This window comes from Palaemon carinicauda, chromosome 15 (assembly GCF_036898095.1).
Source record: "Palaemon carinicauda isolate YSFRI2023 chromosome 15, ASM3689809v2, whole genome shotgun sequence".
In the NCBI taxonomy this organism is placed as follows: Eukaryota; Metazoa; Arthropoda; class Malacostraca; order Decapoda; family Palaemonidae; genus Palaemon; species Palaemon carinicauda.
Window position 1 is genome coordinate 97,160,927 of NC_090739.1, and position 25,862 is coordinate 97,186,788.

Sequence of the window (25,862 nt, forward strand, 5' to 3'; positions counted from 1 at the left end):
AAGTGGAAGGCCACGTGCAACCTCGCCCAGGACAGATGCCCAGATTGTAGCAGCCTGTGAAATGCATCCTATGAGGACGTCGGCTCAGCATACTAGAAATCTGAGGTTAAACTGCCATCCCATGACCGTGAGACGAAGACTCAATGAAAAAGGGATTCACTGTCATATCCCATCATACAAGGGAATGCTCACTCCTGCACACAAGAAATGTCGCCTTGGGTTTGCATTGGAATACCTTCCGCATGACGAAAATTATTGGAGAAATATAATCTTGACTGATGAGAAGGTGTTTCAGTCAGTGGCAGTCTGAGCTAGGCATTGTTGGCGGCGACCTAACACACGCTATCAGGAGAATCACATCCATCACCGAGCGATGAGTGGCAGAGTGGCAGTATCATTCTGGGGATGGATGTGGGGATATGGTCCTGGCGAACTTGTCAAGATCGATGGCTGCTTCACAGGAGAAAAATACGTCGAAATCCTGGAGCAAGTGTTACTTCCAACAGTTCGGACAATGGCAGTTCCTGCTCCTGGTTTAATAAAGTTGGTCCACGATCAAAGCCCCATCCATAAGAGCCGCGTGGTGAGTAACTGGCTACAGGATCCTCCTGAAATTGAAGTTTTGGAGTGGCCATCAAAAGGATGCGACTTGAACCCAATTGAACACCTTTGGGCTATGATGGTTCGGGAATGGGACGTTGGGGAGCAGCGTACCCGCCAGGCAGTAGAAACTAAAGCCAGTGATCTGTAGGAGAGTGTCCGTCGACGTCCGCTACTTTGCATGAATCTTGTAGATTCCATACCCAATCATCTGCGTGAAGTCATCGATGCAAATGGAGGTGTGACATCATACTGAAGGATTGTGTGTAAATACTAATAAAACATTAACAAAAAATATGATTTTTAGTATACTCCCTTTTACTTCGTTACTAATTAATACAAAATGTTCTGGAAGATCATGCATGATATAAAGCTTAGAGCAAAAATAATTTTACGTTCTTCAATGAAAGTGATTGTCAAAATCAAATTAATGACATAGAAACAATGAACTTGGTGAATTGCTAAGGAGTTGTATAACACACTGTATGAAAACAATAAAGAGGTTTTAAGAATAACTTAGTCAAAGTTATCTTTAGGTTTTGTAAAGAAAAGACATTTTAAATATTACTATTAGTTGTTTTAGTTAAATAAAAAGAATTCAAAGAATACGCTAATTCCAAAAAAATAAGGAAAAATTTTAAGTAATAAAGTAAGATAGTTGTAAAGTTGACAGACCTAAAGTACAACACTTTAGACACAATATCTGTTATCTAAAATAGGACCCATGAAGTAAAAAACGGATTTTGAGCTAAGCGAAAAATCTATTTTTGGGTGAGATAGCCATGGCGTCCTTATGGAAGGTTCCTTATTGGTAGCTTCCTTGGGTATATAACTACTAAGATATTCCCAGAGAATTTAACCACAGGTTATCACAGAATTCTAACTTCTGGAGCGAGTATCCTAAAGGTTTCCCTTTAAGACATCGTATATCAACAGGGGATGCATGTATTAACGCGTCACATAGCTATCTGCACCCCACATAGAGTTAACACTTCGATGTGGAGGGGCGGAGAATAGCTGGGGAGCCGTTCCACAGCTATACTCGTCCGTGGCTACTTTTGGTACTCGAAACGTAAACAAACGGGCACCATTGCTAAATGACGTCACGTCCGTCCTCATCCTGATGCCAGTTGCTTGCATATCACCATGATACAGCAGGACAGGGTGGGGCCTGAAAGGCTGGACGAAGTAGCAGGGAGGGTCCATCATGACGCCATGGCTATCTCACCCAAAAATAGATTTTTCGCTTCGCTCAAAATCCGTTTTTTGGGCTCAAGCCATGGCGTCCTGATGGAAGAATACCAGAGAATCAATGTATCGTGGTAGATTTCCCCTTGTAGGTGCCGAGGGCTTTGAATAGGGTAAGCATAGTGACCTCGATAGAGGTTCCGTGGGGATGAAACTTCTTGCCCCCCTTGGCAGAGAAGTCCCAACGGACCATGCTGAAGATCAAAGTGGTTATCGAAGGGCTACCCACCTTGCGGGGAGAATGTGAAGAACTCGGAGACAAGACAGAATGGTTGATATTCATATAGGAACATTCTCAATGACAGACAAGTGGTGGTTAGGCACTGTATTTTGTAACAAGAGAACGATCTGGTCTCGAAGGTATAGCGCAAGTAAGTATTCAGTTAGGAATATTACATAGCATAGGTGAGTATATAATATGGATTGAACCTATTATTCTTCATAATTTTTTAAAGAAAAAAAGGGGATAATGAAACTATGACAACCATGTATTTCATAGTATAAGTAGGAGCGGATTGAGATGCACAAGTAATGAAATAGAAATTTTATTTCACAATTGCAGAATATGGTAAATAAATGCAATTAGGGATGTAAAAGTAATTTACAATAAATTATAATGTACATAGTAATGAAAGACTTCGCTCTTGAATCTGAAAGAAAATTTCAAATTATTAAAAGGCACAGGTTCCAGAGGGACGTCAGTCTTTAATAAGGAAAAAACACATCATGCTCTAGGCATGCGGCACTCATGTGACGACTATGACATTTCACCTTGTAAAGAACAGTCTATGAAAAACACTAAGTGTCTCTGAATTCACTACGTATCACACGAGGGTCAACATAGGCACCCGAAGAGTTAAAGTCCCAAGTAACTCACTGTTCTATGCAGAGTTAGGTGCAGGTTTCATAACACTACCTGCGGCTACCATGAAATGTTTGACTTCATGCACTTGTTTCGCGTAATGCTTGAAGAAAACACGCGAGGATTTCCAGCCTGTGAAACTCTTTCGAAATTCATGCTCTGGAAAAAATTCAGAGACGATGCGACTTTTCTAGGATCATGACCTGCGGGTGTACTGTCAGGATCCGCTCTGCGAATGAAGTAGGTGATTTTCGCTCTTAGTTGTTTCAGTGACAGGTCGCTGTCCGAAGTTTCTCCTTTAAAGAGTTGGCCTCCACCAAAGTCAGAAGTTCTACGAAGATAGACCTTGAGGCTCTCTACTGGACATAGAGAGGCATCTTCTTTCAGGGGGCAGATTCTCCAAGGGCCCCATCTTTTGGTGGGTAGTTCGTTTTTAGCGAGAAACGTCGGATCCTGGAAGAGGGTAAGGTCTCCTGAGTCTGTAAACAGGATGTGACCCTCGTCTCTTGATAATGCCACTATTTCGCTGACTGGGGTTCCTGAGGCGAGAGCAAAAAGAAATATAACTTTTTGAGTCAGATCCTTGAGAGGGCACGAATCGTTGTCCAAGTTGGAGGCAAAATGGAGCACCTTGTCCAGGGACCAGGAGATAGGTTTTGGTGGGGGTGCTGGGCGTAGACGAGCGCATGCCTTCGGCAGTTTATTGAAGATGTCGCTGGACAGATCAATCTGGAAGGCGTACAGTAGTGGTCTAGTCAAGGCCGATTTGCAGGTAGAAATCGTGTTGGCTGCTAAGCCCTGTCCATGAAGGTGAATGAAGAAGGACATGCAAAAATCAATGGTGATTTCCGTAGGATTTTTTACATTGACGAATGAGACCCATTTTCTCCAGGATGATTCGTATTGCCGTCGTGTGGATTCGGTCTTGTATTCCTCGAGGAAGTCTAGACTTTTCTTCAAGATCCCAAACCTTTTCTTTGCGGCTAGGGAGAGAAAATCATGAGATGAAGGTCCCTGACTTTCGATGATGAAGCGAAGACAGTCGACTTCTGTACTTGCTGAGAGAGAACTGGGCCCGGGAGAGGGATCAGCGTGGATTGTAGCTCCAGGACTAGGGGGTACCAATTGCTCCGGGGCCACTTGGGAGCCACTAGGGCCGCTGTCCCTTTGAAGGTTCTCAGTTTGGAGAGGACTTTCAGCAGAAGGTTGGTGGGAGGGAACAGGTAGATCCTGGACCATCTGTTCCAATCCAGTGACATGGCATCCACTGCTTCTGCCTTGGGGTCCTCGTACGGGGCCACATATCGAGGAAGTTGATTGTTGTCGCTCGTTGCGAAGAGATCGATCTGAAGTTCTGGGACTTGGTGAGAGATGAAGGAGAAGGATCTTGCGTCTAGAGACCATTCCGACTCTATCGGGCTTGTCCGAGATAGAGCGTTCGCCGTCACGTTGCGGAATCCTTGTAGATGAACTGCAGACAGGTGCCATTTCTTCTTCTCTGCCAGACGGAAGATTGGGAGAAGCACCTGATTTACCTGGGGCGATCTTGAGCCTTGGCGATTGAGACATCGAACTACCACCGAGTTGTCCAGGGTTAGACGAATATGGATCGAGGAAGGCGGGGAAAGTTTCTTTAGAGTTAGACGGACTGCCATGGCCTCCAAGATGTTGATGTGAAACGTCTTGAATAGGGGAGACCATGTTCCTTGAGCCTGTTTTTGGTGGGAGTGACCTCCCCAACCCTCCAGCGAAGCGTCCGTGTGGATGTTGAGTGATGGAGGTGGGTGTTGAAGAGGGATGGACCTTTTCAGGGCCTTTGCTTTCGACCACGGCTTCAGGAGTAACCGAAGTCTGTTTGGGAGCCGTCTCTTGAGGTCTCTTCGAGTGATGGATGCGGAACGTCTCCAGACTCCCGCGGCATCCTTTAGCTGTGCATGCAGCACTAGGTTTGGCACTGAGGCGAACTGTAGAGAGCCTAGAACTCGTTCCTGCTGACGTCTTGAGATCCGTTTGGATTTCAGCAGTTGCTTGACAGACCCTGCTATTTCCTTCCTTTTCTTCTGGGGAATGGAAAGGCGGTGTGACTGAAGATTCCACTGGATTCCTAACCATTGGAACTTCTGAGCTGGAGAGAGGCGAGATTTCTTTCTGTTTATCTTGAATCCCAAGTGTTCCAGAAACTGGGTGACTTTGTTGCAGGATCTTAGACAATCTTCGGGCCATGGAGCCCAGACCAGCCAGTCGTCGAGGTAGGCCATCACCTGGACGCCGCGGAGGCGGAGCTGTTGAACGATGGCGTCTGCCAGCTTTGTGAAGATCCGTGGGGCCACATTGAGGCCGAAGGGCATGGCCCTGAAAGCGTAGCTTTTCCTTTGGAGTCGAAATCCTAGGTAGGAGGAAGCGTGGTGGTTCATTGGAACGTGCCAGTAGGCATCCGCCAGGTCTATGGAGACCGTGTAGGAACCTTGAGGCAGAAGGGTCCTTATCTGTTGAAGAGTCAGCATCTTGAACTTGTTGTTCGCTATGAACTTGTTGAGGGGGGATAAGTCTAGAATGACTCTGAGTTTGTCGGAGTCCTTCTTGGGGACGCAAAACAGTCTCCCTTGGAACCTGGTTGACTTTACCCTCCTTATCACCTTTTTGTTCAAGAGTTCTAGGACATATTCTTCCAGAAGGGGGGTTGACTGTTGGAAGAACTGCTGAAAGATAGGGGGTGGTTGAGTCCAGCTCCAGCCTAGACCCTTCTTGACGATGCTGTGTGCCCAGGGATCGAAGGTCCAACGATCCTGGAATTGGCGGAGTCTTCCTCCCACCGGAAGCACTTCATTGCTTCTGGTTTCCCGAGGGTTTACTACCTCGGCCGCTAGCTCCCTTTCCTCCTCTGACTCTGGAGGGACGGCGAGATGCATCTCTGCCTGCACCTCTGTTTGAGCCTCTACCTTTGGGACGAAAGGTAGTTGACTGTTGCTCAAAAGCAAGGGTGAAAACCGGCGACTGTGACAAGACCGGTTGGGTGACCAGCTGAAAGGTCTGCTGTGGCTGAGCTGCCACTTGGGGAGTAGCGGGGGTTTCTGGTTGGAGGATTTCCTCTTAGGTTGAGGGCCGTCGTCCTGAGAGGATTTCCTCTTCTTCGACATGCCCCACTTGTGGAGAAGGTTCCTGTTCTCCGTGGCGGCCTTGTCGGTGATCTCTTTCACAAGGGAGGAGGGAAAGAGGTGCTTACCCCAGATGTTGGAGGAAATCAGCCTCCAGGGTTCGTGTCTCACTGTGGCACTGGAGAACACGAATTCACGACAGGCTCTACGAGCCTTCGTGAAGCTGTACAGATCTTTTACTATGGTCGCCAAATGTGTTTTGGCGAGAACCATGTAGTAGTCAGGGACCCTAGTGTCACCGGCCATGACTTCGAGCTGTACTTGGAGGGACATGGATGCGGCGAGCCTTTCCTTCGTGTCATGTTCCCGACGAAGGAGATGGTCATTAAGTTTTCGGAGGTCTTCGTTAAACTGACGGCCAGTGACGTCAGGTTCTAGTTTTCCCACCACAAATGTTGACTGGACATCTTTCCAGTGTCTAACATCAGGGGGAGTAGTCAGGGAGAAGGGTCTGCACTCCTCCAGTGCAGGGCAAGGTTTTCCTTCTTCCACTGCCTTATGTACCGCAGTGAAGGCCTTTTCCAAGAAGGGGAGGGTCGCACCGTCTGGTGCGACGTAGGTAGGGTGCTTCTTGCTAAGCGCCGGAAGTTTCGAGCAGGTGAAGCCCCTACTTTTCACTGTATTGGCCAGCATAGCCTGGGCCTTCGCGAGATTGAACACTATAACCTCCTTCGGTTCGGTGTCTTCTTTAGAGGCAGGTTCGGATCGAAGTCGGACGTAACAGTCCGGATAAGCCTCAAAGTTCGGGAAGAATTCCACTTCTTCCAGCACAATCGAGCCGATCTTTTCGCTTATGAAGATCTAGCCCGTCGTAATTGGTATGTGCTCGGCATACCTCCAGGGGTTGGTATCTGAGCATGCGGGGAGGTCCTTAACCGAAATCCTTTTCGGCTGCTTCGAACTTCCCATGTTGGACCTGAAGAACTCATGCGTCTCACAGAGTTTCTTATCCATGAGAGCCTCAAGCATTTTGAAGTTCTCCTGGGTGTTGGATGGGGTGGGATCCGGGGTAGCAGATGTAGACGGGAGTGATACGTCCGTCAGTGTAGGAGTCGGTGTGGGGGTGGAAGGTGGAGCGACCTCCTGCTCCGATTCAGGGTATTCCACCTGGTCTTCCTCATAGTCCAGTTCGTCTCCCATGAGGTTCCTCTCCGTATTCTCCGACACTTCCGACATACGTTCCACGTTGTCGGCATCCAGACGGCACTACATCCGGTTCCACCGTTATCTGGACGGTGGGGATCTGATCCTTGGGGACCACTGAGTCTGGGGATGCCTTCGGGAAAAGCAAGGCCCTCAAGTCTTCGGTGGCAAGGTATGGTCCGGTGGCGTTCTTCTGGAAGCCACGCACCCACTTGCGTAGCTTCTCTCGAGAAGAGTCCCTAACCTCCGCTGAAGGAGGATTGTTGAACGCCTCTACCAGGCGGTCCTTGCAGACTGTACAGTTCTGCGGGTCCCAAAACTTCAGATCGCCTTTCTTGTTGGCGCAAGGGGCGTGGTTCCTACACGCCGTGTGCCCGTAGAAGTGCGGGCGCTTCACTCCACAGAAGTTGTGGTCACATTTCACGTACTCCTCCTGTAAGAGAAAGAGAACATGAGTATATGGAAGTCATACAAATTACTTATATTATTCTAAAGTTAAATATTAAGAAGTTAACTTTTTAATCTTAAGTAATTAATAACATTGTAATGTTAGAGAGTGGAGCGGGAAATAAAGTAGATAGACACATACTCCGTGTATCCCGCCCGGCTGGTTACCGTAACCTTATCCATAGGCAATTTGTTTGTGGCCGAGGACACAAGGCAGAATTCCTCATAGATCGCCAGGGAGGCAAAAGGAATTCTAGTAGGAATTGCCTAAGATGTAAATCTGGGACTGAGACCACTCAGGCCATTAAAATGGGGGTGTAGAAGACCCCATAGGGCAATGGTTTCCGGCAACCAGCCGTGCTAAGATACACACAGCATGCTGGAAAATTGTGATATGCAAGAAGACAGCACGGCTATTAATAGAACGGTAAGACAATACCTATCTATTTAGGTAGCCAAGCCATCTGGTTGCAGTGTAGGGCTATCAGCATGGTGTTGATAGCTGGGAGAAGGGGTGCAAGTCTCTTGGCGTCTCCGGAAGGCGCCGGCAGACCGACGGCACGCCGGAGGCCGCTCCAGCAGAGTTTCTGGCATTAGTGAGGACACATAGAGAAGTCAGGAGTAATGCCAGGATGGCGGCCGCCGGCACAGCGGCCCGATGGACGGACGACCGAAGCTAGGAGGTGTAAGGGTAGGCCATCAGCTGTACACCGACGGGAGGCGGCAGCCCTCCGGCACACGGAGTACTGTCGGCCAGGGGGAACAAGGAATGTGTCACCAAGGGGGGAGGGCAGTATCGCCGGCAGTAGAGGCAGCAAGGGACCAGCACCAGGACAGGAAAAGAGACAGATGGAGGGATGGAGGGGTAAGGACACGAACCCCATAGCATCCCACCTGAATGGGTGTACCCATGATAGAGGCTAGCCCTATCACCCAATGGCAGGGGACCGGCAGGCGGCCAGGAGCCAGAGTAGCCCAAGGGAGGGCTAGGGAACACCCAAGAGGGGAGAGAACCCCTGCAGACAAAACGCATCCAGTGGCTAACCCCATAGGACACTATGAAGGGTATATGTACCAGAGCGGACTGCACACAGGGACTCAAGATAGCCCTGTCACTCCACCCTAAGGAGGAGTTGTAGGACAGGGGACAGATGGGTATAGGCTAACCTAAGTATAGGCTAGGCCATACAAGGGATAGGTGGGGAGGGGAGAAGAAGCAGGGTCTTCCATAGGGGAGGCTCTGTACCAAAGCGGCCTCCAAGGAAGGGAGGACGCTCCCTAGCCTAAGGTAGGCAGCCTGGCTGAGAACGGTGCATGGGTACCGTTTCAAGCAAGGCACAGAACTAGCTCCCCCCGAGGCCTAACCTAGAGCAGGGATGTTACACCCTAAGCTAGGAAGGCTGGAAGACGTATCGCAATTGCAAGGAAGGTCAGGTAACCTAACCTCAGCAATTGAGGAAGGGCAGGCCGTTCCTCATTCTCGGACGCAACCCTAAGGGGGATCATTCCCTTAGGGAGGACAGAGAAGCGATAGGTACTCTGGTATGAACTTGATCCCCTTACGTGGTAGGGGGAGCAAGGCTACACAGAGGGAATGCCCTAAGGCAGGGGGTGAAGGGAGCATATAGGGGTCCTACATTTAGGTTAGGTTAGAAAGGCACACTATCAAACCTATCCCCTATATGGTCCCTGAAGGCAAAAACACTTGCATCACAGTAAACAGTATCATAAAATTATGCCACTATCTTCATAACTTAACCTAGGATCACTGTAATATATCATGCATGAACACTGGTGATAGGCGCTCTGGCCTAGTGGCTAAGCTAGCGATCTAGTATGGGGTCAGGCAATGACCGATAAAAAAGCGTCAAAACACGATATATGAAGCTCCTAGCTATGAAGACTAAATAACTAATAGTATCAATTAGTTAAAAGGGCCGGAATAAGCTGTTCAGGCTAGCTAAATAACGCATGCAGGGTAACAGCGACGCCATAAAATGGCGTGTCCGATAGTAGCACAGCTCTGCCAGAAAACATAAAATATCTCGAAAAGTAAAAGTTACTTTACGGTCAGAGCTTATTTAAACAATACTGGGACCTGGTACTAAACTTTCCAGAAGAAGGCGAGGCCGAAGGTAGCAACATAACGAAGATGCAAGCCGATGAAAATAGCACAAGGGAAAATCCGTCTTAGCAAGGTAAGCTACTAGAAGAAGGATGAGGACGGACGTGACGTCATTTAGCAATGGCGCCCGTTTGTTTACGTTTCGAGTACCAGAAGTAGCCATGGACGAGTATACTGTAGCTGAGGAACGGCTCCCCAGCTATTCTCCGCCCCTCCACATCAAAGTGTTAACTCTATGTGGGGTGCAGATAGCTATGTGGCGCGTTAATACATGCGTCCCCTGTTGATATACGATGTCTTAAAGGGAAACCTTTAGTATACTCGCTCCAGAAGTTAGAATTCTGTGATAAGCTGTGGTTAAATTCTCTGGGAATATCTTAGTAGTTATATACCCAAGGAAGCTACCAATAAGGAACTTTCCATAAGGACGCCATGGCTTGAGCCCAAAAATAAACACTGATGGAATTTGTTTGAGTTGAAATGTGCACCCTAAGATGGGTTGTATACTAGCTAACCTAACTCGCAAAGGTTTCCACTAGAGGTTAATAATCCATCCCATATGACAAGAATGAGTCTGGAAATGGCAAAAACCCCTACCACTGACTTTCCATGATAGAGAAATTGAATTCCTACAATAGCATAAAATAACAATAAAAAAGGTCGTTAACGCATTCCCATTAGCTATACATACAAGGGCACTGGAAAACTACTTTACCACAAATTTCCGACAACAAAGCATCGTAGAAAAATATCAAGCTATTCTCGTAACTAAGTATATCTGCTTTGCTATTGACTAAGTGACAATACGAAAGTAGTAACATGAGGCTTGTTTTACGATGTTGTTAATGCAGAACAGAAACTAAACGCTACTCTCTCTCTCTCTCTCTCTCTCTCTCTCTCTCTCTCTCTCTCTCTCTCTCTCTCTCTCTCTATTTTGAATATTTGTCACCTCATTAACATTTGTTTTTCTCTTTCAGCCTTTTTCCCTTACTACTGAATATTAACTATGGTGAAAGTATCTTCATATTTCATAATGATTCAATATACATGAAATTACAAAAAATTCAGAATGTTGGCCTAATTGCGCAATATAACAGATCTATAAATATTTTCATATAAAACTGCAGTTTGTTGTTACTACATTAATAACGCAAGTGATATAAAAAAAAAAAAACCTGTCGACTTGCTTCTACAAATGTTTATTTCGTTTTTACGATAGGCGACTTGCAGATTATAAAACACTTCCGTACACATTTAAGCTAAAATGTTTTGTGATGACCCTTGATTGGTCATGTCTGTTGAAAAGATACGATAATATATGAGAATAGCAATTCAAGAATATAGACATCGTAAGCATAATTTTATTCTCATATTTATCTAGCATATTTCGTTAATTGCACATTTTACCCGCAAACCCAGTAACGTCAAAAACAACAAAATCATCTAACGATGTCAGATTATGGAGACTTTACTCAATGCTTTAGAAAAAATAGATACTTCCTATTCGTCTCTGCGCCCAACGTCCTTGCGGTGCGCCATCTATTGGGTTTTCTATGAATTATTTGTTCAAAAGCTTCGGTGATTCATAGTCAGGCGATTCGTGTTCACTCTCTGGAGGTCTAAGGGAACGAACTTCTGTTCATGATAGCACATGTGGGTGTCGACGGCAACCCGGCGGCATGCCGGGAGCCCGACCACCGCCGGCAGATCTCCATCGAGGAAGGACCCTTCAAAGCCATCAGTCTATGTGGCAGGGAGAGAGGGTGATACTGTAAGGTGATGGCAGATCGCCGGCAGGCCGGTGGCTCCGACAGCTGGCATACCAACAAGGATACCGAAGACACACAACACTAGAACCGGCAGCCAGCAGCCAACCGACAGCGGCATACCGATACTGTCAGCATTCGATGAGACAGGTAGGATGTCGGAGACACTGATGGCAAGCGCAGGCAGAGAGGGAACGGCAATGGACCGGCACTGAGAGAGAGAGGGAAAGACTAAGACGGAAAAAGGGGAGGGGGGGGGGAACTCGGTAAACAGCCCCCTCTACCTCCGGAAGAAGTGTTCAAATGAAAGGGAAGGTGTGACCTTTCATCCGGCGGCAAGAGGCTATGTTATGTTATCAATGGCGGCCCAAGGAAGGGCCGAAGAACACTCAAGAGGGGAGGTCCTCTGCTGGCAGACCGACCGACAATAGCTATCCCATAGTTCGACTATATGTGGGAAGCGTAGCAGTACTAACCAACAAGGGGACCAGGCCATATCTACAATCCTCCGGCACACGGTGGAGTTGTAGAACGGTGGACAGGGGTGTGATGGCTAGCCAACACAAAGGGATAGAGTGGGGAGGGGGAAGAGGGTCCTGAGGGGGAGTATATGGAGGGAACGAAGTCCCCACCTGCCCCCCCATGGGAAGGGGAGTCTGTTCAGGATTAGCCTGTCTAGGTAGGAAGAGTCCATTCTCCCGCCTAGGGTAGGTTAGCCCAGAGTAGGTACAGCACTAGTGTCCCGTCCTAAATTACAAATAAACAGACTCCCTTAGGCTGCCTAACCTGAGCTAGGAGAACTAGTCTCCCAGGCCAGGAAAGGCAGGGGTAGGACAAGTCGCTAGGCCACAGGGAGGAAGGGTCATAACCCAACCAAGTGTGGACTAGGGGAAGGGCTAAGCCCTCCTGCCTTCACTCTCCAACAAGGACCAGAAGAGGAATACATTCCCCTAAAAGAAGGTAGGAGGCGAACGACTGACACTCTGAGGTACTGTCCCAAACTCAAAGCGCACAGCCTATGGCAAGGAGGAGGGACAGAGGGTCCTAGCTTAACCTACTCAAATGTATCGAGGATAGGGAGGCTAGGATGTAGCCTAGGCTACCTCATAGGGAGGAGATTACCTAGGGTTAGATAACCGTGGGAGGGGAGGAAGTATATAAAAGCCCTAGCGTAGGTTAGGTGCGAGAGAGACGACTACTAATATCATCGAAACCTCTTATATACTTCCCAGAAGGAGAAAAAACATATGTGCAATCATTGAATCTTGTATGTATAAATGCCTGAATCTTCATTTCTATACTTAACACTAGGAACACTTATTATATCATGCAAGAAGTAAATATGAACTCTTAGGCTATCGAGCCTAGGGGCTAGGCTAGCAGGCTAGCTTAGGGCTCAGCTAATTATGATTGCCGAAAAGAATACTAACCGCATAATATAACTAATTCCTAGCGATGATGACTAAATAACTAATATAGTCATTAGTTAAAATACCGGGAATGCTGTTCTGGCTAACTAAATAAAGCATGCGAGGCAAACAGCAGCGTCTCAACATGACGCCTCCGGTCGGGGCACAGCTCCGCCACAAAACACAATATTTAAAGAAAAATATTCGTTACTTTATGGCTGGAGCTTATCAATACAAGACAAGAATATGGTACTCAACTTTCAAGAGGAAGGCAGGGCTGAAGATTGCGACATAATGCTGAAAATAGCGAACACTGGGAAAAACACAACTGGCAGGATACGCTACGGATAAAGGAATGAAGTGGGAGGATGTGATGTCAGTCAAGATGGCGGACAGCTATGGCTGCCGTTTGTTTACGTTGCAAGGTACAGTAACAGTAACGCAGGAGGATAACTTTGCAACGGCTCCTCCTATAACTTGCCACCTTATCCCCCTCGAAGCGTAAACGCTATGTGGGGTGCAGATACCCATGTGGCGTGTCAAGCATACGTCCTCTGTTGATATACGATATCCTAAAAGGAAACCTTTAGGGTACTCGCGCCAGAAGTTAGAATTCTGTGAAACCTTTAGTTTAATTCTCTGGGAATATCTATTGTAGTCATATATACCCTTAGGAAGCTACTGAAGGAACCTTCCATCAGGACGTCATGGCTTGAGCCCTAAAAACACACTACAAAATAGGGGTCTCCCACTGGCATCCAGCCCAGCCGGCACAGCTTTTCCCGGAGCCTTGCGTACGTAAGGGAAGGCTGAGCGACTAAACAGCTGCTATGTAGGAGAAACGGCTGGCCCCACAACCCGCCGGCAAGCGGCGAGATTGTAGGACGACGGCCAAAGGGTTGCAATGGCTAGGCCATCGCTAAAGGACAAAGGGGGTATGGAAAAGGATCCTGTATGAAGTGTGGAAGGAGGTGGCAGGGTTGCTGTTCCTACCACACAACGAAGAAACTCTGTTTCAATATCGGCGCCGTCCTAGGCGGCAGAAGAATATCCACTCTTCAACCTAGGGTCTACCAATAGAGTTAAGGGGAAGGCGGCAGACTTGCCGCCACCTCTCAACATAGGAGAAACATCGTTTCAGTGCCGGCGCCATCCTAGGCAGCAGAAGAATGTCTTATTCTTCAGCGTAGGGTCTGCCAGCACAGGACTAGTCTTCTAGGCCGCAGGGGAGAAGGTGGCGGCATCATACAACCCCTTCAAGTGCGGTGCGGCCTAGGGAGGTCTAGCCTCCTATGTCGCCGGCTGAGGCCGGCAGGGGAGTGACTACTCACCCTGCCGGCCGGCCACCGGCCAAAGACTGAATACTCTAAGGTTCTGTCAAAAACCCAAAGTCGGCTATCTGCCGGGCAGGGAAAGAGACAGAAAACAATAGCTCACCCTGCCGGCTGGCCACCGGCCAAAGACTGAATACTCTAAGGTTCTGTCAAAAACCCAAAGTTGGCTATCTGCCGGGCAGGGAAAGAGACAGAAAACAATAGCCTAGTCAAGCCGGAGTGTCTACTCAATGGCAAGACCAAGATAGGGTTGTAGCCTATGGCCTGCACTCAGAGGGAAGAAGGGATTACCCTTAAATCTCCACTGGAAATGAGTATCGATTTATATAATAATTATAGGAGATATCTATCTCCACCTGAATTAATAAAACAATACAAGAGGGTACACCGGGAGCATGTATGAAAGTATACTAAAGCACCTAGGCTAGTAGCCTAGTGCACGGCGAGATTCAGTTACCTTTTTGGGCTCAAGCCATGTCATCCTGATGGAAGGTTCCTTCAGTAGCTTCCTTTGGATATATATGACTACCATATTATTCCCAGAGAATTAAACTAAAGGTTTTCACAGAATTTTAACTTCCGGAGCAAGTACTCTAAGGGTTTTCCCATTAGAATATCGTATATCAACAAGGGACGCATGCATTAACCCGTCACATGGCCATCTGCACCCCACCTAGCATTTACGCTTTGAGGGGGAAATGTGGCGAGGTAACTGAAGTCCGTTCCAAAGTTACCCTACCTTCGTCACTGTTACGATACTCGCAACGTAAACAAACCGGCGCCATACTTGTGTGACGTCACGTCCGCCTCCATTCCATTCATGGTAGCTCCCTAAGCCGTTTTTTTTGTTCCCAGTGATCGGATATTTTCTTGTACATCCTTCAACCATGTCTCAACCTTCTGCTTCACCTTCTTCTGGAAAGTTGAGTACCAGGTTCTTGTATTGTTTAAATAAGCTCTGGCCATAGAGTAACGATTTTTTACGCTAAAATCTTGTGGTTTTTGGGCTCAGGCCATGTCGTCGTGATGGAAGTTCCTTCAAAAGTAGCTTCCTAGGTATATTTGACTACAGTGATATATCCCAGAGAATTTACCAAAGGTATCCAGAATTCTAACTCCTGGAGCGAATATCCCTTAAAATTTTACCAAGGGATATCGCGTAATATCAGAGAACATATTCTTGACATGTCTCATGGCTATCTACACCCCCAATAGAGCTTTCACTTCGAGGGGAAAGAGAGGCAAGAATAAGGAGAGTCGTTAAAGAGACAGCGCTCTCGACGCTCCCTATTGCTCTGCAAATAGTGCGCCAATCCACCACCGCGAGGCGCCACCAAGTCATTCTTTCTAACGTAGCTTCGTTTGACCGGTGTTATCCCATGTTCTCTCTAGCTATTTTGGAGTTTTTGGACGCTATGATGTCTTCACCAGCCTCATCAGCTTCTGGAAAGTTAAGTAATATCTTTATTTTGTGTAAATGTAAACTCTTGCCAGTTTTGCTTTTCGATTGAGATCGTAATTCACGTAACAAGAGCTGTTGCCAGCCGGATGGCATCATGTACGCGGTCGTTCTTTCTGTACCTTTAGTTGGCCAGAACGACCCTTTCCCGGCATTATTCGCTTTAATAACTTTAGCTATTTGGACATTTAGCTAGGGATTCATATATTATGTCATAGTTGTCGTGGATTTGGGTATTTATTTCGAGCCTCACGAGTGCTAGGCTTCCTAGCCTAGGCACCTACACACTTCATGCATGAAAACGGATTTTGAGCAAATCGAAAAATCTATTTTTGGGCTCAAGCCATGTCGTCCTGATGGAAGGTTCCTTCAGTAGCTTCCTAGGGTATATTTAACTACAGTGGATATTCCCAGAGAATTAAACTAAAGGTTATCACAGAATTCTAACTTCTGGTGCGAGTACCCTAAAGGTTTCCCTCTAGGATATCGTATATCAACAGGGGACGCATGTATTAACACACCACATAGCTATCTGCGCCCCATATAGAGTTAACACTTCGATATGGGAATGGGCTGAGTAACTGAGGAGCCGTTCCAAAGTTACTCTCATCCGTGGCTACTTTTGGTACTCGAGACGTAAACAAACGGGCGCCATTGCTAAATGACGTCACGTCTGTCTTCATCCTTTCGCCTGTAGCTCCTACGCTAAGTCGGATTTTTCCCAAGTGCCTCTTTTATCTGCTTACATCGCCGTTATGTCGCAGCCTTCAGCCTCGCCTTCTTCTGGAAAGTTGAGTACCAGGTCCTAGTATTGTTTAAATAAGCTCTGGCCGTAAAGTAACTTCTATTTTTCCTAAATATTGTGTTTTGTGGCGGAGCTGTGCCGATACCGGACGCGCCATGACGGCATCGCTGTTCACGTTGCATGCTTTATTTAGTTAGCCAGAACAGCCTTCTCCGGTCCTTTAACTAATTAATATAATTAGTTATTTAGTCTTCATAGCAAGGAAATCATTATATCGTGTTTTAGCGCTTGTTAGACTACGGTCGTTGATCGACCCCATACTAGATCGCTAGCCTAGCCCCTGGGCTTGACAGCCTAGTGCTCACTTTCATGCATGATATATATCAGTGTTCCTAAGTTAAGTTATGAAGATTTTGGCATTATCAAACATACTAGTTACTGTGATGTAAGTGTTTTCGCCTTCGGGGACCATACAAGGGACTGAGTTGATTTGTGTACCAACCCCCTCCTAACCTAAGGTAGGAACCCTTGTATGCTTCCTCTTCCCCTTACCTACAGGTAATTCCCTCTGGGTAGCCTTGCTTTTCCCTTATTCTATAATAGGGAGAATCTTGTCTTCACCCAGAGTATTTATAGCTTCTCAGCCTACCCTAAGGGAATGAGCCCCCCTTAGGGTTGCGCCTGAGACATTAGGAAGGGCTCTGCCCTTCCCCAGTTGCACTTGGTTGGGTTACTCCTTCCTCCCTGCAACTAGCGATGTATCTTTCCAGGCTTTCCTAGCCTAGGAGTTGGTCCTCCTAATCTAGGTTAAGCTCTGGGGCAGACTCTGGCTTTTTATAGTTTAGGACAGTACATTAGAACTGTACCTGATCTGGGCTACCTATCCTAGATTAGGGAGTGTTCTCCCTTGCCTTGGTAGCCTCTCTCATACAGAGTATACCCATTTAAGAAAGACCCCTACTTCTCCCTCCCCACTCTATCCCTTTGGTGTAGTCCTGCCTACACACCCCTGTCCTCGGTCCTACAACTCCTCCCTTGGTTGGAGTGGTAGCGCTAACCTTGTTCTCCTGCTGGGCTGGCCGCTCTGGTACACATACCCTTCATAGCGTTCTATAAGGGTGGTTGCCGGCGGCGGTCCTGCCGGCGGAGGATTCCCCCTCTTTGAGTGCTCTCTATCCCTCCCTTGGGTTACCTCAGGCTCCCGGCCGTCTGCCGGCCCACTTCCGCCGGATGTTAGGAGTACCTACTCCTATCATGAGTGCACTCTCTCCGGAGGGATGCCGGAGGGGTATAGGATATTACCCCTCCCATCCCTCCTTACCTTTCTCTCTCTCTATCATGGTGCTAGTTCCTTGCCGCCTCTACTGCCGGCGATAACCACCACTACCTCAGGTGACCTCTATTCATAAGATACTTCCCCTATACGACGTCAGCCTACAGCCTGCCGGAGGCTGCCGCCTTCCGTCGACATTCCGCCGACGTCCCACCCCTTATGTTTACCTAGCGACAGCCGGCCAACTGGTGGAGATTGCCGCCCACCTGCCGGCATTGATTGCCGGCAGTCTAGGTATCCGCCCTTTATATATATATATCTTATGAATTGAACTAAGGTTCACCATGCCGTCAGCCGCCGGCTGCCGGAGCCCGCCGCCTCTGCCGGTGATCCGCCGCTGTGCCGGCGGTCGCCACTGTGGTATTGTCCATCTCGGTTGCTCAGTGTGTCCTCCTTGATGTTGTCCACCCTGCAGGACCGGCCTCCAGCGTGCCGTCGGTCTGCCAGCGCCCCCTAATGAGGCGCTAAGGGAAATGTACCCCTTCCTTGGCTGCCGGCAACATGCTGGTAGTCAATCTGATGCAGCCAGATAGTCTGGCCACTTCCATATAGGTATTGTTATACCAACTAATATAGTGGCTATGCTGTTTGATTGCACATTACAACATTTCCAGCATATTCTGTGCATCTCAGTGCAGTCGATTGCCGGAACCTACATTTTACTAAAGGGTTTATCCTATTTTCCCCTCTCCCCCAAGGCTCTGAGTGGTCTCAGATCCTTTTACACTCTGCGGACAATTCCTTTTTAGGAAGCCTAGCTTGGCTCATCCATACGGATTTTCCCTCATTTGAGACCCTCGGGTCCTAGGGAATTGTCTACGGATAAGGTTACGGTAACCGGCTGGGCGGGATTCACAAGTATGTGTCTATCCCTTCCTGCTCATCAATTTTGAACATTATTATGCTATTATAGATTAAGTTATTCTTAAGGCTAGAGTAATGTAAGTCAGTCTTATGCCTTCCATGTACTCATCATCTCTTTCTTTTACAGGAGGAGTATGTGAAGTGTGAAAGCAACTTCTGTGGAGTTAAAAGCCCGTACTTCAACGGGCACAAGGCGTGCCGTACCCACGCCCCCTGCGCCGCCAAGAAAGGCGACCTTAATTTCTGGGATCCGCAGAACTGTTCAGTCTGTAAGAGTCTTCTTTACGAGGCGTTCAACGATCCTCCTACCACGGAGGTAAGGGACATCGCTAGAGAAGCTGCGCAAATGGGTGCGAGGCTTCCAAAAGAACGCCTCTGGACTGTATCTTCCCAATGAAGATTTGAGGGCTTTGCTTTTTCCAAAAGCATCCAAGGACTCGGTGATCCCTCGAGAACAAATTCCCACCGTCCAAATAGTGGTCGAACCTGACATCGTCATGGCACAGTCCATGCGTGAGTGCCATCTTGATTCCGACAACGTGGAACGTATGTCGGAGGTGTCTGAAGAAATGGAGAAGAACATCATGGGCGAAGAGCTCGACTATGAGGAAGATCAGGTGGAATATCCTGACTCGGAGAATGAGGTCGCTCCAGCTCCTCCAGCAACTCCAGTGCCATCCGAGGAACCTGTTCCTTCGACTTCCTCCACCCCGGATCCTCTTCCATCGGCCACTCAAGAGGTCTTCAGAATGCTTGAAGCCCTCATGGACAAGAAGCTGAGAGAGACCCAGGAACAATTCCGGACGACTCACGTCTGCTTCAAACAACCGAAAAAGATTTCGGTTAAGGACCTCCACACCTGCTCGGAAGCTAACCCTCGGAGATACGCCGAGCATATGCCAATCACTACTGGCAAAATCTTCATTAGTGAAAGGGTTGGCTCTATTCTTCTGGAAGAAGTGGAGTTCTTCCCGAACTTCGAGGCTTATCCGGACTGTTACGTCCGGCTCAGGTCCGAACCAGCCTCAAAAGAAGAGACCGAACCTAAGGAAGTGATAGTGTTCGATCTCGCAAAGGCCCAAGTTATCCTAGCTCAAGCAGTGAAGAGTCGTGGTTTCACAAACTCCAAGATGCCAGCGCTGAGCAAGAAGCATCCAACCTTTGTTGCTCCATCTACTGCGTCCTTCCCCTTCATTGAAAAGGCCTTCCAAGCGGTCATGAAGGCTGTGGAGGAAGGGAAACCTTGCCCTGCACTGGAGGAGTGCAGACCCTTCTCCCTCACTCTTCCCCCCGATGACAGGTACTGGAAAGACATCCAGCTTACTTTCACGGTAGGGAAACTAGAACCTGATGTGGCTGGTCGTCAGTTCAACGAAGACCTCCCACGACTGAATGATCATCTCCTTCGTAGGGAACAGGATGCTAAGGAGAGACTCGTCGCTTCGCTGTCACATCAGGTACAGCTAGAACTCATGGCCGGGGACACCAGAGTCCCAGACTTTTACATGGTCCTTGCTAAGTCACACCTGGGGACTGTGACCAAGGATCTGTACAGTTTTGCTGGGGCTCGCAGAGCCTGTAGAGAATTCGTGTTCGCCAGTGCAATGGTGAAACACGAATCTTGGAGACTGATTTCCTCCAACATCAGGGGTAAACATCTCTTCCCGTCCACCTTGGTGAAAGAGATAGTGGACAAAGCTTCTACGGAGAACCGGAACCTTCTCCACAAGTGTGGCATGTCCCGAAAGAGGAAGTCCTCTCAGGACGATGGACCTCAGCCTAAGAGGAAATCCTCAAAGCCTAGGCCCCAGCAACGTCAACCAAGACATCAGTTTCCGAGTCCCGCTACTCACCAAGTGGCTGCACAGCCACAGCAGACCTTTCAACTGGTCCCCCAGCCAGTGGTGTCGCAGTAGCCGGTCTTCACCCCTGCCTATGAGCAACATTCCACTACCTTTCATCCCAGAGGTAGGGGCTCAGGCAGAGGCTCCGGCAGAGATTCTTCTCGCCGTCCCTCCAGAGGCAGAGGAGGAAGGGGACCTAGCGGCCAAGGTGGCAAACTCTCGGGACACCAGAAGCAATGAAGTGTTTCCGGTGGGAGGAAGACTCCGCCAATTCCAGGATCGTTGGACCTTCGATCCTTGGGCACACAGCATCGTCAAGAAAGGACTGGGCTGGAGCTGGACTCAACCACCCCCATCGTTCCAGCAATTCTTCCAACAGTCAACCCCCCTCCTGGAAGAATATGTCCTAGAGCTTTTGAACAAGAAGGTGATCAAGAGGGTAAAGTCAACCAGGTTCCAAGGGAGACTCTTTTGTGTTCCCAAGAAAGACTCAGACAATCTTAGAGTTATTCTAGATCCTTCTGCCTCACAGGGCCTACATGGTCTCCATAGACCTGGCGGATGCCTAACGGCACATTCCAATGAATCACTACGCTTCCTACCTAGGATTTCTACTCCAAAGGAAAAGTTACGCCTTCAGGGCCATGCCCTTCGGGCTCAACGTGGCTCCACGAATCTTCACCAAGCTGGCAGACGCAATCGTTCAACAGCTACGTCTTCAGGGCGTCCAAGTGATGGCCTACCTAGACGACTGGCTAGTCTGGTCGACATCGCCCGAAGATTGTCTGAGAGCCTGCAACGTAGTCGCCCAGTTCCTAGAGCATATGGGTTTCAAGATAAACGCCGGGAAATCTTGCCTCTCTCCAGCTCAGAAGTCACACCGCCTTTCCATTCCACAGGAGAAAAGGAAGGAAATAGCAGGGTCTGTAAGAAGGCTTTTAAAATCCAAACGGATCTCAAGACGCCAACAGGAACAAGTTCTCGGCTCTCTACAGTTCGACTCAGTGACAAACCCAGTGCTTCGCACACAGCTAAAGGATGCCGCGGGAGTCTGGAGACGATTCGCATCCATCACTCGAAGAGACCTCAAGAGACGACTTCCAAACAGACTTCGCTTACTTTTAAAGCCGTGGTCAGAAGCGAAGGCCCTGAAAAGGTCCATCCCTCTTCAACACCCCCCTCAATCGATCAACATCCACACGGACGCTTCGCTAGAGGGTTGGGGAGGTCACTCCCACCAACAGAAGGTTCAAGGAACATGGTCTCCCCTATTCAAGACGTTTCACATCAACATCTTGGAGGCCATGGCGGTTCTTCTCACCCTGAAGAAACTCTCCCCGCCTCCCTCGATCCACATCCGTCTGACTCTTGACAACTTGGTGTTAGTCAGATGTCTCAATCGTCAGGGCTCGAGATCGCCCCACCTAAATCAGGTGCTTCTCCCTATCTTTCGTTTGGCAGAAAGGAAGAAATGGCACCTGTCTGCAGTTCACCTACAAGGATTCCGCAACGTGACAGCGGACGCTCTATCAAGGACAAGCCCAATAGAGTCGGAATGGTCTCTAGACGCAAGATCCTTCTCCTTCATCTCTCACCAAGTCCCGGAACTTCAGATCGATCTCTTCGCGACGAGCGACAACAATCAACTTCCTCGATACGAGGACCCCAAGGCAGAAGCGATGGACGCCATGTCCCTGGATTGGAACAGATGGTCCAAGATCTACCTGCTCCCTCCTCCCAACCTTCTGCTGAAAGTCCTATCCAAACTGAGAACCTTCAAAGGGACAGCGGCCCTAGTGGCTCCTAAGTGGCCCCGGAGCAATTGGTATCCCCTGGTCCTGGAGCTGCAGTCCACGCTGATCCCCCTACCGGGCCCAGTCCTCTCTCAACAAGTACAGAAGTCGACTGTCTTCGCTTCATCACTGAAAGTCAGGAACCTTCATCTCATGATTTTCTCTCCTTAGCCGTAAAGAAAAGGTTTGGGATCTCGAAGAGAAGTTTAGACTTCCTCGAGGAGTACAAGACAGAGTCTACCAGAAGGCAGTATGAATCTTCCTGGAAAAAGTGGGTTTCCTTCGTCAAGGCAAAAAATCCTACGGAGATCACTATTGATTTCTGCATGTCCTTCTTCATTCACCTTCATGGACAAGGCTTCGCGGCCAACACGATTTCCACTTGTAAATCGGCCTTGACTAGACCACTCCTATACGCCTTCCAGATCGATCTGTCCAGTGACATCTTCAATAAACTGCCAAAGGCATGTGCTAGACTATGCCCAGCACCTCCACCAAAACCTATCTCCTGGTCCCTGGACAAAGTGCTCCATTTTGCTTCTAGCCTGGACAGCGATTCGTGCCCTCTGAAAGACCTGACTCAAAAAGTTATCTTCCTTTTTGCTCTCGCCTCGGGAGCGCGAGTCAGTGAAATAGTGGCATCATCAAGAGAAGAGGGTCATATCCTATTCGCCGAGACAGGAGATCTTACCCTCTTCCCCGATCCGATGTTTCTTGCCAAGAATGAATTACCCACCAAGAGATGGGGCCCTTGGAAAATCTGCCCCCTGAAGGAAGATGTCTCTCTATGCCCAGTGGAGAGTCTTAAGGTCTATCTTCGGAGAACTTCAAACTTCGGTGGAGGACAACTCTTCAAAGGAGAAACATCGGGTAGTGACCTGTCACTGAAACAACTAAGAGCGAAATACACCTACTTCATTAGCAGAGCAGATCCTGACAGTACACCCGCAGGTCACGATCCTAGGAGAGTCGCTTCTTCACTGAATTTCTTCCAGAGTATGGATTTTGAAAGGCTCAAGAGCTTCACAAGCTGGAAATCATCGCGCGTATTCTTCAAGCACTACGCAAAACAGGTGCATGATGTGAAGCATTTCGTGGTAGCTGCAGGTAGTGTTATGAAACCTGCTGCTTAAATCTGCATAGAACAGTGAGTTACTTGGGACTCTAACTCAACGGGTGCCTGTGTTGACCCTATCGTGATACATAGTGATTTAATGGACACTTAGTGTTTCTAATAGACTGTTCTTTACCAAGGTGAAATGTCATAGAAATTTTACACGCGTGCCACATGCTCTAGAGCATGGAGTGTTTTTTGAACTTTAAAAGACTGGCGTTCCTCTGGGAACTTGTGTTTCTAAAAAGCAAACTTTCTTTTCAGACTCAAGACCACTGTCTTTCATTTTCTATGTATATTGTTCATTATTACTGTAAAAAAATCTATAATCATTATTGTAATTACTATTATAATGAGCTGCAATCTTAAAAATAAAATATCTATTTTATTACCATGTGCATCTCCTTTTGCTCCTATTCTTTATTAAGAAATATACGATTGTTATAGTTTCATTTACCTCTTTAATGTCTGATCAAAAAGAATAATATAAGTAATTATGTTTTATACTCACTTATGCTTTGATAATATTCCTACTCAAATATTAACCTTTATTCTGTCTCCGAGACCAGCATGATCTCTCCACCAGGTGAGTAGTTCTTCAATGATCACTTCGAGATATTCCTATTGTCCACCAGGACTTCCCTGCCAAGGGGGCAGGAAACCAGTTCATCATAGAATCTCTGGTAAGGACATTTACTAAAATATTGCTCGAAGACCTTGGCACTTGGATTAAAGGGGAAAAAATCCACGATACATTGAGCCCAAAAAACGGATTTTGAGCGAAGCGAAAAATCTATTTTTGGGTGAGATAGCCATGTCGTCCTGATGGACCCTCCCGTCTATTCTAGTTCAGCCTTTCAGGCCCCTCCCTGACCTACTGTATCGCGGAGATTGGTAGGAGCTGAGCTCAGGATGAAGACGGACGTGACGTCATTTAGCAATGGCGCCCGTTTGTTTACGTCTCGAGTACCAAAAGTAGCCACGGATGAGAGTAACTTTGGAACGGCTCCTCAGTTACTCAGCCCATTCCCATATCGAAGTGTTAACTCTATATGGGGTGCAGATAGCTATGTGGCGTGTTAATACATGCGTCCCCTGTTTATATACGATATCCTAGAGGGAAGCCTTTAGGGTACTCGCACCAGAAGTTAGAATTCTGTGATAACATTTAGTTTAATTCTCTGGGAATATCCACTGTAGTTAGATATACCCTAGGAAGCTACTGAAGGAACCTTCCATCAGGACGATATGGCTATCTCACCCAAAAATAGATTTTTCGCTTCGCTCAAAATCCTTATTTTTGGTGAGATGGCCATGTCGTCCTGATGGAAGGTTCCTTCAGTAGCTTCCTTTGGATATATATAACTACTAAATATTCCCAGAGAATTAAACTAAAGGTTTTCACAGAATTCTAACTTCTGGAGCGAGTATTTTAAGGGTTAACCGTATAGAATATCATATATCAACAGGGGACGCATACATTAACACGTCACATGGCCATCTGCACCCCACCTAGCGTTTACGCTTCGAGGGGAAGATGTGGCGAGTGAATGTGGGAGGTAACTGGGGTGCCGTTCCAAAGATACTCTCCCTTCGTCACTGTTACGATACTTGCAGCTGCGTGACGTCACGTCCGTCCTCACCATTACGTTCTAGCCATACCCGGCCTCCGCGATACAGTACAACAGGGAGGGGCCTATAAGGCTGAACTGGAACAGTTGGGGGGGTCCATCAGAACGACATGGCCATCTCACACAAAAATAGATTTTTCGCTTCGCTCAAAATCCGTTTTTGGGCTCAAGCCATGTCGTCCTGATGGAAGTGTACCAGAGAATTAATGTATCGTGGGTTTGTTTCCAATTTAAGTGCCTGGAACTCCGAATAAACGTTCCGTGGTCTGGTGACCAAGAGACCGTGACCGGTCTGGTGACCAAGAGACCGTGACCACTCCGTGTAATGTCACTACCAGAGGCATTGCAATGACCCGGCGTCCCGCCCCCCTGGCGAGGAAGGTCCTAGTAGGACAAGAGGAACATCTCGAAGTAATCTGACGAAGAAAGACTCGCCTGGAAGAAATCATGTCGGTCTCCAGACAGAACAGAAAGGTAAGTATTTGTGTAGGAACAAATTTATACCATTAGGTGAGTACATAAGAGTTAGTAGGTACACTAATCATAATAACATTAGAAAAGGTTCAGTAAAACACGAACAGCAATATATTTTTATATAATAATAGGAGCGAAGGAGATGCATGTTGTAAATAAAATAAATATTTTATTTGAAATTTGCAAGGAAATATGAAAATTTTTTGTACAATAATAAGATACAATAATAGACATAGATATGGTAAAGGCTGGTGGTACAGAATCTCAAAGAGAAACAATCATTTCTGTAATCGCTAGTTCCTGAGGAACGGCAGTCTTTTAAATCAAGATACACTTCATGTCCGAGAACATGTGGCACATGTTTACGAATCTATGTCGTTTCACCTTGGTAAAGGACAGTCCATTAGTGACACTAAGTGTCCACTGAAATCCCTATGTAACGCACTAGGGTCAACACAGGCACCCGTTTGAGTTAAAGTCCCGAGAAAACTCACTGTCCTACGCAGCACTAAACAG

At 47.6% G+C, this 25,862-nt stretch overlaps 1 pseudogene; it reads left to right on the forward strand.

Annotated features, from left to right (window-relative positions):
* Nucleotides 1-373: 373 nt before the first annotated feature.
* LOC137654100 (uncharacterized) overlaps nt 374-25,862 on the forward strand; it is a 119,640-nt pseudogene continuing 94,151 nt past the window's right edge.